This window comes from Helianthus annuus, chromosome 17, assembly GCF_002127325.2.
Source record: "Helianthus annuus cultivar XRQ/B chromosome 17, HanXRQr2.0-SUNRISE, whole genome shotgun sequence".
NCBI classification, from domain to species: domain Eukaryota; kingdom Viridiplantae; phylum Streptophyta; class Magnoliopsida; order Asterales; family Asteraceae; genus Helianthus; species Helianthus annuus.
This window is the reverse complement of record NC_035449.2, coordinates 193,907,641-193,922,847: the sequence shown is the minus strand read 5'-3', so window position 1 is coordinate 193,922,847 and position 15,207 is coordinate 193,907,641. Positions and strand designations below refer to the sequence as shown.

Genomic DNA, 15,207 nt, shown 5'->3' with positions numbered 1-15,207 from the left:
ACTTTAACGAAATGTTCAAAATGTTTACGTGTATTCACCTATTCTAGTTTTGAGCACCTACATTTATCGCCGAGTTGGTCTAAAAAACAAGCTAAAAACACTTTTAGTGTTTTCATCTACGTTCACCCAAAAAACTTGTTCTTAGGCGTTTATGCACAAGAACACCCATCTTGCCATCTATCTTAAAAAGCCTCTATCGCAGATGCTTTTACATGGTTGTGTAGCGTAAACTTGTAAAATTTTTTGTATTTGTTAATAATCATTTGGTCTTCGTTATGACTTACGCCTTTGATTATGTAATGAACGCTTGGTTGTTTTTTAGTAAGATTTTCAAGTATAAATTTAAAATTAGAAACTCTTATAGGGGTATTTTAATTTTTATAACTAAAAAATAATAGGAAATAGATTTAAAAACATTAAAACAATAAAAAGGTGGATGGTCGACTTGAGGGGTGGGACGTAGCTGTCCCGAAGATGTTGACAAAATCAACAGTGAAAGCAAAAGAGAAATAGGGTGTACTAGTGGATTTATTTGCCCTTTTATTTTCTTCATTATTAACAAATTATTTTACTAATTTATTTATTTGTTAATAATTATTTTACACCTTATACTAAATTCATATAAATTTCTGTTACACAAAACTTAGGGATAATATACATGAAGTCATTTAAACACGTACAAACCATTAACCATGGAACTATGAAAATATTAAATTAAACATTTAATAATGAATTAACCATACACTTTTATTTAAATCTTAAAACTTAAATAACATAGTTGTACCACTCAACAAACCTCACGCCACCCACCCCACCCCAGCTGCAACCCTCCAACCCTGAAAAAAAAAATCCGTACATTTTCTGTTAACCAGTAGATATTTGTTTATTATAATATTATTATTTTATTTATTTTTTTACTTTGTTTATTATATTATTATTATTATTATTATTATTATTATTATTATTATTATTTTTTTTTACTTTGGAGCAAAGAGTTTCTATTTATTTAAGTTTTAATTTAGTGACAGAGCAGAAAAATTGAATAATAGAAACACAATATATAAATCTAAGAGTAAATTTCACTTTTTGTCCTTTATGTATTACTTAAATTTTGAAACGTGCCCTTTAAAAGTTTTAGTTTCAGTTTATGTCCTTAAATCACATGTTTTATATCATTTTAAGTCTTTTACACCAAATTAAGTTAAACTAGGGTTAAAGATCCGTCCGCGTTGCGGCGCGGGTACATCGTAAACATTGAATAGATTAGTTCAAACATTATATGATGCATTAACCATATGAAAACACACATTTCGACGTATCTAGTTGAACTCAGTGTAACCTGTATAAGCATTGTCATTGGATCAAACGTAAAGTAAATGAAATTCATATCAAACAATAACTTGAATTTATACGAAAACGTACATAAAAATATGCACGTAAAAATGGTTTCTTTAAACGAAAACGTACATAAAAATATGCACGTAAAAATGGTTTCTTTAAACGAAAACGTATTATATTTGACCTAACTCGTCTATAAAAAAAGTTTACGTCGGAATGTAAAAGAAATCATATTTATACATACCCGTACATAAAATATGCACGTAAAAAATAGTTTTTAAGTAAAGGAAGTATAGGGGTAAACCGAAACAAAATATTAGTAAAAAAATTAATAGGTTAAAACCGTTCGTAAAACCGTGCCAAGTAGCACCAATGCAACAACGACACCGACTCTCAACATCGTAAAAATAAAATAGATAAAATGGTAAAAATTACACTGAACGAAAAGGAGACTAAAATTGTTGAACCACACACACCCGTTACAGTGTGTTAATGCGAATAAATTAACCGGAAACGTAAAACGTAGAAAATAATAACTTAGTTGATCTAGGACCCGCCCATTGCGGCGAAGTTTTCAAAGGGGAAAAAATGGACGCGTTGCGACAGGTCTGTCAAATATGGGAAAATAGAGCAAAAACGTTGAAACTCACATGCACGTCACTACATGTTAACTCACAACATTTAGAACGAAACGTAAAAGGAAAAACTTGCGAAAGATAAAAAGTATGGGGACCAAAGTTGTAAATAATAAAGTGTTGTGTTAAATTCAAAAGATGAAAAGTTTGAGTTAAAAGTAAAAATTCAAATGGGTTAAAATGAAAAAGATAAAACTTTAAGGTTGAAAGTGAAAATCAAGTAATGGGTTAAAATTTAAAAGATAAAAGTTTAAGGTAGAAAGTGGAAAATCAATTTTTTTTTGAAAAAATCCCAAAGCATAGGGTACAAGTGATGATGCATAAGGGCATACAGTGTGGCTTTCGGTAAACCACCTTTACCGATTCGGTAAAGTGTGGCAAACCATTGCCAACCTTTTGCCACATTAATTGTTTGACGAAACTGTTGTGAAATCGGTGAGCCAACACCGATGCGGCAAAGGCAGGAAGGAGAGAGAGAGGGGGGGTGTGGGGTGGGGTCCATTCCAATCTCAACCAATCACATCTTTTTTCCTTTTTTTTTATTTAAAAAGTTTACCACTTCACCAAATGTTTAAACCATTGCCAACACTTTTCAGTAAAGTTTAAACATTTTTGACTGATTGACATGGCGCACTCTGATTGGTCGGTTTTTTGGTTTACCACTCCAAAGTGTTTAACCACTCCTTACACGCTAAGAAAGTTGTAAATTTATATATGGGATAATAATTCAGTTAGGTTTATTTAATGTAAGGGTGTTATAGGTATTCCAACTTAGTTATTTTGTTTTTAAAAATAAATCAAACAATTAAAGGTGGGACCCATTTTACAAAGTTTCAAGACTTTATCTTTCCCACACCCCCATGTTTTCCGGACATCTTCTCCGACTCCGGTTATCTTCTCTGGCAACAATATATTATACCCTGCTCAGTATTCCAAGAATTTTTAGTTTTTTTCAATGAGCCAAGATCCCCTTCTCAGTCGAACTGAAACTGAAACTAAAACTTTTGAAGTTGAGAGTTAAGATTTGGGAGGATATTGTAAAATTCATTTTAGCGTGTTCTAAGAAGAATTCAAGATGTTACATACAACATTACGAAGGGTAGATACACCTGATAAGTATTATATGGTTTTAGCTACACTGTTGTAATGAATTGACATAAAATGGTAATTGAATATTTTGTATCAGATATATCATGGTTAAAGTGTCGTCTATAAACAAATAAATGGAATTCTTGCATTTAAATTTAATGGAATAGAACTCTTGATTTTATATTTTTTGTTTCTTTAATATTCTAATTTGTAAAAATTATTTGAGCTTATAAAACTTGATGACACTAGATTTTAATCAAATAAGTCAATATTTGTTCTAATTTCTTTTTATTTTTTTACTAATATTTAATTGACAGAATTGTTCTTCTTGTTAACAGAAATAATGGATAAAGTTTACTTAGTAGAATAAAATGACAACAGTAAAACCTTTTTTGATCCACAGACGAAAAATGAAACCTTTGGAACATACTGACAAAATGACCCAAAACACATGAACTAAAATGACATTTAACTCTATTTAAATTATGTTAATTACAGTTTTTTCAATGTCTTAATTTTAACCCATAAAAAATTACATCAACCTTTAAAAATGTCACCAAAGTTCTTTTTTTGTTTCTGAAATTTCCTATTTAATATTTCTCGTATGTATGCGTGTGGAAGGTCTATTGAACTTGGGGAACGAGTCATTATCCTTGTATGAATAATTGAAGTATCGAAAAAATAATCATGCGTACTTTCATTGTTTTACGACGACGTGTTTAAACAATTGTTGTAAGCTAGTAAGCTGAATTTAATATTCACATATAGACTTATTTAAGGACGAGCTTAATACCGGTATAAAAAATCGTTAAAAATGGGTATTGGTACTGTTGGTATAAAAAAGTTCGGCATGGTAGGTACTGGTACCGGCATTTGAAGATAAAAATCGGTATTGTATCGGTACCGTACTAAACGTTACTGAAAATTCCAAAAAGTGGGTATTGAATTGATACAAAAAAAAATTGAGACCGGAAAATTCGTTAACGGTACCAATACTGTACCGGTACTCAATACCAAATATTCATCTCTAGAGTTATTAGTGACTTCTACTATTCAACAAAAAAAAACTAGTAAACTTCTACTTTTCAACAAGATAAACTAATTAATAAAATAAATTATTATTGTTAATATTATAATAATAATAATAATAATAATAATAATTATTATTATTATTATTATTATTATTATTATTATTATTATTATTATTATTATTATGTTGTTGTTGTTGTTGCTGCTGTAATATTTATTTTGTAATAACAAAATTATTTGGATCAATGAACTTAAATTAAAAAAATGACATTGTTTATACCCTTTTAATTAGGCCATGTGTAGTTATAGAGCCCCTTTTGTGGGCATTATGCGGCACGTGTCATGCCACGTCATACAGGAGATTTATGAGGCGTTATATCACTAGAGCCCGTAGTCATAAAACCCCTACCTCGTTATTACTCAATTAATTAATAACCCCTGGGGGAAAGGTTTGCAACGGTTACTTTTTGAAAAAAAAACCATCCAAAACGCCGCTATGCATATAACGCTGGCATCAAGATGAAGCCCCATAGCGCCGCCTGTCCTGGTGTGGCGGGCGCTATGGGGTGCTATAGCCCAAAAAAGTCCTCTTTCGCGACCCACTACGTACGACCTTATACGTTACAAGATTGGAGGGTTGTATACAACATAATAATTCATTGGAAGCTTGAGTGTCAAAACGGGCACCACCAGTAATACTTTGTCAGAAACCATGGGGTGGAAAATAAATTTAATGATGGGATACCCAGGGAAGCATTGGTGAAGAGTATTGTCGAAAGGTCGACATATTACCAACGAAATTTACTAGCATTTTACATATTAATATTACCTGCAAATCAACGGCAAATGGTTCACGAGGGATTACCGACCAAGGTTTACCCTATAGAGTTTTGATAGCTTTTCCGTTGGTAATGTGTTTCTTTTTAAGACACAAATAAAATTGTTTGAGAATCGCTGTAAATATGCATAGCACGTACAAAATAATAAAAAAGGTATAAAAAAGCCTCATTAAAATCAAATTTGTTTTACCTACAAACCATGTTTATAGGCGATTAATTTAGGAGTATTGATATAATAGAAAAGAAGCAAGCATTGCCATTAAAAAAGGTTAATACATAAGAAACAATCTAGCTATGTATGTGGAGGATCAAGGGCTGGTAAACCAATGTTGGTGTAATAATCTGTCACACCCTCAAAATCCAAATACGAAGTTTTACCGTGAGGCGTGCGACTTACCAGGATCAAACCACTAATCATGTTGAACATTTATTATAGTTATAAAAATTCATCATAATCAACACGATTAGTGATTAGGTTTTTAAATGTCTAAAACATGGTTCAATTCGACAACGGAAGCAAAGTATAAAAATTCAGACAATAGTTTAAAACCACATGTTTAATAAAATCATAACCAATAGTTTTTATCGCAGCCACGACACTCCAATGCTGCAAGCTCCCGAGCTCTACCTAACGACCTTCAAAGCATGCACAAGTGTGTCAACAAAGGTTGGTGGTGTGTACAAAGCGTGATATATTTTTATTGATATTTTAAGCTCATTTTACACATTAGTCAAGTTTTAAATTTATAAAACACGATATTCTACTAACACTAAACACACGTTAGGGCAAGTGCACCCATCGCGGACATAGTATAGTGATGGCAAGATGTCGAGGTCGTCCGAGGACACAAGAGCTTGTAAAACCGGCTTATCGTTAACGTCTAATCTAACCAATTTTTGATAAAAAGTTATGAAAGTTATAAAAAGATAAACTAAAAGGAAAAAATAAAATATAAGGAAAAACAGATAGACAAGAAGGAATCACTTGTTCCAACTCTTCTTTTACGTATCCTTTAATGATTTCCGCACTTTGGGCATTTTAAAAGATTATTCTTTCAGTTATAGTAGTAGGCCCCCTTCCAGACAGCGTTACCCTTAACCTATTGGTATGAGTCAGCAGGGATACAGTCCCGCGAGGTCGAATTATTGAAAGATAATTAAGTAAGTTATTAATGCGAAAAGTGGTAGGCCGCCTTCCAGGCAGCGTTACCCTCAACCCACTGGTATGAGTCAACAAGGATACAGTCTCGCAGGGTTGGTTAAAATTTTAATAGTAGTTTGCAAATAAGGGATTCAAGCGGTTTCTTACTTCTCCCAAGGCGAACAGTACCGCCCACTCGTGAAGTCTTACTAAGCTTGAACCAGATTCTCGCAGGATCTATACACTGAACGAGACATATAATTACCCAACCACCCTTCTAACCCCCTTCCAAGTAGTTACCATGCTTTATATAGACCGTAAAGATATGAATGTGTGAATCAACGACACATGAAGAATGGTTAAATAAATTCGCCTTCAATATAAAAAACTAATTATTAAAGTCATTAATACATACCCAAATAAAAAGGAGCCAAATGTTGGAAATCAAAAAGTAATACATAAAAGATTTGTCTTCACCAAGTGATGTAAGAGTTTAGCCAAGCATGGCCTTTGTTTGACAAGAACTCTTACGACCGATCTTGGATCCCCGGACTACTACACACTCTAAATGATGGAAGATGGATTATGGTGGTGAGTGTTGGTGTTGTAGTGGTGGTGGAATGGTGGTAAGTGTGAGAGAAGTGGTTTGCCAAGGGATGAATTGGAATGGAACCAAGCACCCCTATTTATAGCTGAAGTCAGATTATCAACACGGACAGTGCCCGCCTGGCACGGCCCCGTGGCCATCTTTCTCTCTTTTCCTCAATAAGTGCAGTGTCAGGTCTTGTACTAACACGACCCCGTGTGTCAACGTCACGGCCCTTGGCCATTGTACTTACTGTACTATCTCATATTATACGAATCTTAGAGTTGACCACGCCCCGTGTTGCCTTAGCATGGCCCCGTGTTGGTGGTCTGGTTTGTCCTTTGTTGTTGTCTTTTTCTTCTGTAGAGAATCTTGACTGAGCACGGCCCCGTGCCAGAGCTTCTAATCTTGTTATTTTATTGGTTTGGATGTGGATGGGGGCTTGGCGAGTTGCGTCAATCCCCCTTCTTTGTATGTATGTTGGTTTTTGCTATTAATTTGCTTCTTTTATGTGTTTAAGCTCTTTTCATCCTGTAAATTAAAAAGGAACAAAGAAACAAGTTTTTTCCAACATTAGTACTGGAAAAGGGTTGATTTTACGCCGTATTTGATATAATTTATATGTTGTATTTTACGCACATTAGTACCCAAACCTGTTTGGGTACTTTTTCTGATGAAAATACACTTGATATTTCTTCGTCAGATGAATAATTCTCATCGGAACTTCTGTTTAATGCTGAGCCATTAACAAAATGGTTTTCTTTTGAGAGATGGTGTTGAATTAGCTTTAGAATTTCAACACACATACAACGTTTTTGTCTATATATTTAGACTAATTGATTGTGATGGAAGATTATTGTTTCTTTGGAATTTGGATGTATTCCTTTTGAATTGTTAGAAAAGTTTTGAACCTCATCCTTTTTTCCTTTTAAATAGCTCTTGGATGGTAGAAAAAAATTATCAGAACTTCCTGATTTGCAAGATTCAGCATCAGAATCTGATATTATTTTATCAGAATTGTTTTCTGATGCCTTTAAAAAGGTGGTAGGATTTCTAGTGTTTGTTCTTACATAACCTAATCCTTCACCTTTGTTCTTAGGTGTTGCCTCAATAAAGTGTATAAAATCTTTTGCTTGTTGAAAACCCTTTACATTGATTTCACTGTCATGAATTTTCTTGAACAGATCTTTTTTTTCTTGTTCATAAAATTCAATTTTAGCTTCCTTCGTTAAATTTTGTTCAATAAGTAATTGGTTTTCAAGTTTTACTTTATTCAACAATTTTTGCAAATCATCAGATTGTGTGTTTTTTGATAATCTTTTTATCTTGTAAAATAAAAAAATCTTTCATAAGTTTGTTCAGTTGTTGTTCCATATCAATGTTATCTGAACTTACTTTGGGTTCTGATGAACTGGAGCTTCCATAAGAAGTTGTAGCCATTAAACAAAAAGTAGCCATTTCCTCTTATCGGTTAGCCAGGCATCTGTACCTGACATAAGACTAACTTTCTGTTGTTGTCGTTTAGCTTCTTCAAGCTTCTTTTCATAGTAGGCTACATCTTTCAACTTCTTGTTTTTGCAATATGATGCATAGTGCCCCTTTTGTTTTCATTTGTAGCAAACTATCTCTGTCTTTTCCCTTCTCTTTGATCTACTTTCCATCCTCCCTCTGGTACTTGCCACTTCCACCTCTTAGCCTTTGCTCAAAAGTTTTTATTAGCAGGGCAATTGCCTCAGAAAAGGCTGAAAAATCTGATGAGGTATCAGAAATTTATGAGCTTTGGCAATTAGAGGTTTGTGGATCAGAAATTGTTACTCTTTGTATGTTAGAAACAAGAGCAATATGTCTTGACTTGTGGTTTGAGTTCTCATATATTTCTTCCTCTCTTCGGACAAGGATGCTATAAAGATCATGTAAATTCATGTTTCCTAATTCTAGGGTGGATGCCAAGGTCATTTGTCACACCCCAAAAATATAAATTTTATATTATAAATAAAAAGTCGGTTATGGTCAAGATAAAGTAACTAGGAATAAGTAACCTAGTTAATCATAAGCCTTGAATTAATAAGAAAACAAGGTTAAAACACCCTTTATAAAAAGAATTGAACTGTAGAGGGGCTAAACTTGACAAAAATGAAAAAGGTTTTAATTAAATTAAAAACCAAACACCAAAACACACACCTAAGTGTGTGTTCTGGTCGTGCGATCCACAGAGCCAAGAAAGGGCTCTCAAAAGTTCAACCCTAACTCACAAAATTGATCAAATTGAGAAGGCAATTCAAGTTCAAATCAAAAACCAAGATCAATCTAGTGATCACTCAAGTGAGGGGATCACAAGGTATGTCGAATTTCGTATTTTGGTTACTTCTTGAATTCTTGATGAACCTATGAAATCGAAATCTGAACTTGCATGATTGATGTTTAGATAAAATTAATAATGAAAATATGGCTAGGAGTAAACCCTAGTCAAATACTTGTTGAATTGATGTTCATAATTGTGAAATTCGTGGTCACCCATCTAAGTGTAAAATGGGTTTTTGTAGAATGATAAAGAACACTAAGAATTTGATTTTTAAACGAGTGTTGTTGACTTACATGAAGTGAATCTAGATGTTATTATGCATACTAGATATAATGAACTTGCAAAAATTGTTTAATTTTGGGCTAAATAGTTAGTCATGAACTTGATAATGGTTTTATAAAATGATGCCCATAAGGTGTTTGTTAAAACGCCTAAGAGAAAATTAAATGTTGAAATTCGGAACAAAACGCATATTTGAATGATTGTGAATTATGCGTTATATGACATGAATAGAGTTCTAAACGAATCGTTGATTGAACTCTATAGGCAAGGAATCGAGTCTTCAAGCGGACAAGCCGGAGCGGACACACGCTTGAAGGGAGCGCTTTAAAGGTACGCGACTTGTCGTCTCGTTACATTTATGTAGATAAGCTTAGTTGTAAATATGTTTAATGTTGTTATAGCGAAAATGGTTGCGTTTGGTGAGTATAAGAAGTGATGAAACTCACTTGACAAACCAAACGGGTCAAAAGAAATAATTGAAATAGGTATGATGTTAAAATAGTGAAATCGTAGTCCTTTGGTAAATCTAAGAAGTGATGGGAATCACTCGACAAGCCAAACAAGTCAAAGTAGCTAATTAGATACGTTGGTTGATAATATAGCGTAAATAGTCACGTTGGAATAAAAATAGAGTGATGTAAATTCACTAGATAAAGAAATGGATTAAATATTGGTTAGAATAAAGTTTGGTACTAGTTGAAGTGACAATGTTCACTACTTGATTTAATGATATAAAATTAGATTAGAAAGCGTTTGGTAGTCATTAGAAATGGAGGATTCCATAAATGAGCCAAACGGGTCGAATAATTGTTTAGTAAGTAGGAAAAGTGTGTTTAAGATAGCATCTGGCAATGAGGGATCACAAGAGCGTGAAACCATAGATTTGGTAAGGAAAAACCGGTGATTATAAGCCCTGGATGTGGGGTAAATACGTCTTGCGGACGTATAATTTGTTAGTGGTTAAGTTATCGAAGAAGCTAAACGGGTCAAATAAATGCATAAGGCATTTATAGATTTTCAGCCCGTACATTCAATTTTGATATAATAACCTTGATAGATGCATAGATAGAATCATAGTGTGGAGGATGCGTTTGATGCATTCTAAAGTGGCGTAGTTCACTCGAACATCAAACGGGTCAAAATAAAGACTTGGAATTGGGTTGGACTTGCTAATAAAGTGATGGTTTTCACTAGATAGTCAAACGTGTTGAATAGATGTTAAGAGGAATCATGACAATAGTGACCATGATTGTTACTTGAATTCATAGAGTTAAATTGATAAAGAACCGTTTGGTAGTCATCAAATTGGAGGATTTTTCCACAAGATGAGCCAACGGGTCGAATAATAGTGTAAATTGTAATATTGGTGTCTAATTAGTTAGCAATGGCGACATCAATCACAAGAGCATTAAACCATGGAATTGGTAAGGAAACGCGAGTGATGCTAAGCCTCGGATGTTGGGTGAAAACGCCTCAAGGTTGCTATTGTATGGTACTAAAATTGAGTAAATATAGTGGGTCGAATATCTAAATAGAGATTTAGTGATTAAGCCCGTAAACCAAATTTTCGGGATAACAATTATGGTAGACACGTCGGTAATTTAAATACGGTCGTGTAGGAAAAAGAATCACTAAAAACGGACTTACGGATCATAAGTTATGGCCATTTTAAGTTGGGATTTGTATAAACATGAAGCTGGGTATGTGCAGCAACAGCTGAGCAAACATTCTGTGAAAAACAGGGCTAGGCGTGACGCCTAGGCCCTTGGCGTCACGCGACGCCCCCTTGAACCGGGAAATTTTTTTTTTGTTTATTGACCCATGAAACTTGTTTATACCCTCTTTAACATTGTCAAAACTAACATTTGAATTGGTTTTGACCTTAGGTGATATTGGAGACATTCCGGATGGCGATCAAGCATGTTTGAGGAACCGAACACGAACTTTTGAAGCTTCCGCAATTATCTAGTTTTGTTTTGGAAAAAGTGGAATATCTAGACTTTTCAAACTATGTTTTAGAATGTTGTGAACATGTGTAAACACTCAAGAAGTAAAAGTTTTTGATAAGTGGCATTTTCTCATAAAATGCTTACTTTAAATATATATATATATATATATATATATATATATTAACGTTAAATTAGTATGGGTGTTACAAATTGGTAATCAGAGCTCAAGGTTGTCAACAAAGTGTGTTCGGTTCAAGCTTGATCAATCATCCGGTAAGAATTAGTTATTTAGTAGATTTTATTCGATTGTTAGAAAAATAAATTCGAGTTGATGTGCATGGGAAGAGCGTGTTAATACACTCAAACCCGGAAAGTGCACTAAACATGAATGGTTTAAGCAAGTTACAAACTTGGCTAAATCAAAATGAAAGATGCAAACGATAATGAAACGAAATGTTTGACAATTGATATAAACATTTCAGAATTGAGATGTCTAATGTCGGTAAAAGATGATTAGGTAGTATGAATCCTAATCATGGATTGAATATAAAATAAGTATTTGTAAAGTAAGTATATTTGAATGTCTCGTATAACAATACGGGCAACATTGAATAGTAAGATTAATAATAAATTGGAAATGTTCGAATGAGATGATGACCATGTCTTAAGATGACGGGGGTTAAACAATTTAAATGGCAAAAGGTTCGGAAGCATGACAAAGAACATGCTAGCAAAGAACCTAAATCAAGTAATGACCTGAGATAACGGAGTGCCAATCAATTACACGTTCTAAATTACGATAAGACAAGTAGAATGCAACAATTCACATAATGAACGATAGTTGCATATAGGCATATATGATTAGTGTAATGAATGAATTATGTAAAGGAAAAATATATATATGTATATATATAAATAAATAAATAAGGTCGAGTATGTGAAACCGAGGTAAAAGTAATTTCGATAAATGTTGCAATGGAAAGGAGTGCGCGTACACTCGAGCCCGGGAATGCAATGAAAGATAAGTGTCATAATGGGAAGGAGTGTGCGTACACTCGAACCCGGGAACTTAATGAAGTGAATAAATTTTGTGTTGGGAAGGAGTGTAATTACACTCGAACCCGGAATTTGCAATAGTAGTAAATGGCGAAGACAAGGTTATAGACTGGGCCAAACCAAATAAAAACATGTAGAAACATCGTTTATATTGATAAACGATGTGGGTAAATTCCATACAACGACATGGAATAATAAAATGAAATGAATTGATTTCTGTTATTTTTATTATAATGGGATGATGTCAACCATAGTTGGCGACAATACGGTATCCCTCGTGACTGAGGAGATGCGCGAAAGGATGCATGGGAAAGTCGGAAAGGGGTACTGAAGCCATTTAACCCGGAATAATTGGAAGGCTACAAGTCACCATGATGACGGCAAAAAAAAGGAGATACCAACGAGTTGAGAGAAAGCCCATCGGGGTGAGTATCGCAGGTACATGTATTAAAATTACATTAAGATAACGAGCCCGAGAGAAGGGATAAGAATCAAAGCAAACGAAAATATAAACTAACAAATGAGAAGTTTAAGGCATAGGGATAAAGTTTGATTGTCATAAGTGATGAAATTCACACGAACAAGTCAAACAAGATGAATAAATGAATAAAGGACCTGGTTGAATAAAGGCGATGGATTTCGCTAATACAACCAAATAAATCTAAATGAAATCTTAATGTATGCCGAAATGGTTGCCTTGATAAAGACTACGGTAAAATACCTGATAGAAGAGTAGGGCTTCAGATATATGTGTAAACCAAGAGACGGGGGCGCGGATTAAAGTCAAAAGACTCGGATTAAGAGTATTATTAAAAGACGACAAAATTTCGCAAAACATAAATTTTGATAGTTCTGTTCAATTATTTCAATATTGAACGGGCCGAATAAAGTATAATGCTTGATAGTGCAAATAAGCGCAACCCATTAATGGGAGCATAAAATATTAATAAACCTAAGCGATAGGTCGTGAGAGAGTATAAAAAGGAAAATGCAAACTAGACAACGGAAGCATTAAAACATTAAGACAAAAGAACCCGGGTAATGGGTTGTAAATAAATAAATGTGTGAACCGGATAATGGAAAGTGGAAAACAAACCGGTGTGTGAATAACATGGGAAGTCATAGAGTCGGAAGATTAGTCTAAAAGAAAACGGGTGTAGTCTTAGACTACGGTCAAATCGATTAAATTCGAAAATGAGAATGAATGAATTTTGGGCCTGAAAGGGGTGCCATGACACAAAAAAAAAGAGGGTGTATTTCTAAGTATACGAAATGACACAGGCAAAAGATGGTCTACGGGATCATCATAACCTTTGGGATTATAAACAAGTAAGGGTTTATAGGATTAAATGAACCTCGCGTCAGCTATAGAAAGAAATAAACCAAAAAGGGGTGAAAACCTAACGAAATAACCTATAAGGTTAAGCAAAAGAACTTACGAGTCACATGGGGTAAAGCATGGGGACTGGTTACGATTCCCTGCGTAAAATAATGACGGAAAAGAATAAATTCCTATCGTCGATTCCTTGGTATGAGTAATTGATATAAGTTAAAAAAAAACCCGTTAAACTAAAATTCGCTTTTAGTGAGAAACAACGTTTTAACAAATATGAATATTATGAGAGAAAATGGAAAATAGTTAATATTAAAAGATATAGGTCTTAACACCTATAGGTGTAAGACGATACATTCGAAGAAGATTTTTGATAAAGAAAGGTATATATATATATATATATATATATATATATATATATATATATATATAAAGCTTAAGTATGACGTGATGCGATACAATCAGGGTCACAAAAGTGATACGTAATATATTTATATCGTAAAGTGAGTTACGGGATAAGAGATCATAAACTCACGTAAGGCCGAGTATGGCAATGTGATATACTCCAATAACTGGGCATGAAATGACGGTGACTAATTAGTCTAGCCGATAAGACCATCCAAAGTCAAAATAGTGTTATGATTTATACAAAACACTTGTTAATATAGGGTAGTATGGAGTAAACATGTTGACGAACTCATACTATTGATTGGTCATTCGGCAATTGAGACAAATAGGCGGCAAGATAAGAAACACAAGATACAAGTTATAGTCCGTGAGGACTGAGACGCGAAAGACGCGCGCGTCAATGCGAATGATGACTTTTGACTAAAAGAAAAAAAATGCCTTGAAAACGAAACTAAGCTTGTTTGGTCTAAACCAAAGAACTACTTTAAGAAGGTTTCGGGGACGAAACCTCTTTAAGGGGGGTAGACTTGTAACACCCCAAAAATATAAATTTTATATTATAAATAAAAAGTCGGTTATGGTCAAGATAAAGTAACTAGGAATAAGTAACCTAGTTAATCATAAGCCTTGAATTAATAAGAAAACCAGGTTAAAACACCCTTTATAAAAAGAATTGAATTGTAGAGGGGCTAAACTTGACAAAAATGAAAAAGGTTTTAATTAAATTAAAAACCAAACACCAAAACACACACCTAAGTGTGTGTTCTGGTCGTGCGATCCACAGAGCCAAGAAAGGGCTCTCAAAAGTTCAACCCTAACTCACAAAATTGATCAAATTGAGAAGGCAATTCAAGTTCAAATCAAAAACCAAGATCAATCTAGTGATCACTCAAGTGAGGGGATCACAAGGTATGTCGAATTTCGTATTTTGGTTACTTCTTGAATTCTTGATGAACCTATGAAATCGAAATCTGAACTTGCATGATTGATGTTTAGATGAAATTAATAATGAAAATATGGCTAGGAGTAAACCCTAGTCAAATACTTGTTGAATTGATGTTCATAATTGTGAAATTCATGGTCACCCATCTAAGTGTAAAATGGGTTTTTGTAGAATGATAAAGAACACTAAGAATTTGATTTTTAAACGAGTGTTGTTGACTTACATGAAGTGAATCTAGATGTTATTATGCATACTAGATATAATGAACTTGCAAAAA

The 15,207-nt window shown here is 33.7% G+C and overlaps 1 long non-coding RNA gene across 1 annotated transcript; it reads left to right on the top strand.

Annotated features, from left to right (window-relative positions):
* Positions 1–8,854: 8,854 nt before the first annotated feature.
* Positions 8,855–11,306, top strand: LOC110926361. The gene is made up of 3 exons (XR_002585160.2): positions 8,855–8,995; positions 9,506–9,571; positions 11,128–11,306. It is a non-coding gene; the product is annotated as an uncharacterized LOC110926361 (long non-coding RNA).
* Positions 11,307–15,207: the final 3,901 nt, after the last annotated feature.